At 76.5% G+C, this 1094-nt stretch overlaps 1 protein-coding gene across 6 annotated transcripts in view; it reads right to left on the bottom strand.

Moving 5' to 3' along the window:
- PPM1B (protein phosphatase, Mg2+/Mn2+ dependent 1B) overlaps nt 1–506 on the bottom strand; it is a 69746-nt gene extending 69240 nt beyond the window's left edge. For 5 of the 6 annotated variants that reach the window (XM_085315860.1, XM_085315856.1, XM_085315858.1 and 2 more), the window contains exon 1: nt 291–506. The gene's annotated coding sequence lies outside the window, so the exon portion shown is untranslated. Of the gene's footprint in view, nt 1–282 lie in introns of all 6 variants that reach the window. The other variant, XM_085315857.1, reaches the window with a different exon arrangement.
- Between the last annotated feature and the right edge of the window lie 588 nt (nt 507–1094).

The raw sequence follows: 1094 nt of genomic DNA, 5'->3' as shown, positions 1-1094 counted from the left end.
CCCCCGCCCCCGACACGGGCGAGCGGCGGCCAGGCCTGCGCGGCGCCTCCCCGTTTCCCACAGACACGCACGCAGCAGGCCTCGCCCGCCTCCCCGCCAGCCCCACGCGAGCAGGCCGCCGCCGCCGCTGCCTTCCTCCCACTTCCCAGCACACGCGCGCAGGCCTTGCCCGCTCGCCAGGCGCCCGGCCTGGCCTAGCGGCCGACCCCTCCCCGCCGCGCGGGCCCGGCCCCGAGCCAGGCCCCGGCTCCACCGCAGACACGTCCCGCAGCCAGCCCGGACCCCTCTACCTGTCGGCGGACGAGCGCCTGCGTCGCCCGGCGCCCCGGCCCCAGGCGGCCCAGCAGGGCCCGGCCCGGGTGGGGGTGGGCCTGCCTCGGCCTCACGCGTGGGCCGCCCCGCGCTGGCCGCCGCCGGCCGCAGTCGCCGCCCGCTCGCGCACTCCGAGCGCCGCCAGCAGCGCCGACATGTTGGGAGCCCCCGTCCCAAAGACCGCCGCTGGGCCCGCCCCCCGCAGCCCACGTCAGAATGCCCCGGGGGGGCGGGAGGACCCACCCACGGCCCCGCCCCCCGCCGCTCGAAGGCCGCTCCCGGCCCGGCCGGCCCGCGTTCTTCCCCGCTACTGGCTGGCAGCGCCATCGCTCACTTGGTCCCGCCTCCCGCGGTGGCCGTTGGCCGCCATCCCCCGCTCGCACTACCCTGACGCAGCCTCATTGGTGGAGCCATTCGCCGCTCACCAGCCAGCCCCGCCCGAGAACTGTCTCTGATTGGACGTCTGGCCTCGGCTTCGGTGACTATTGGCCGCGGGCCCTGTTAATCAAGGCGGTCGCGCACAGCTGCTCTCTCCCTCCGCCCCTCTCTAATCCGGCCTCGTAGCTTGGCCAAGATTGACGAGCAGCGCTGTCAGTGGGAGCCCTGGCCCCACCCCGCCGCCCTCCCCACCACCACGTCCTTTCTCTCGCGGCGCGGGTCGCCTGCAGGCCGTTGGCTCGCAGTGCTGTCAGTCTCACAGGCTCTCTCGCCCCGGCCGCCGCTTCGCGACAGTCGCGTCAGTCAGGCGGGGCGGCGGCGCCCTCCTCTGATTGGCCGCCGGC

Source organism: Rhea americana, unplaced genomic scaffold, assembly GCF_003343005.1.
Source record: "Rhea americana isolate MKP2758 unplaced genomic scaffold, rheAme1 scaffold_44, whole genome shotgun sequence".
Classification (NCBI taxonomy): Eukaryota; Metazoa; Chordata; class Aves; order Rheiformes; family Rheidae; genus Rhea; species Rhea americana.
Note: the sequence above shows the minus strand (reverse complement) of the source record. Positions and strands in the feature narration are given on the sequence as shown.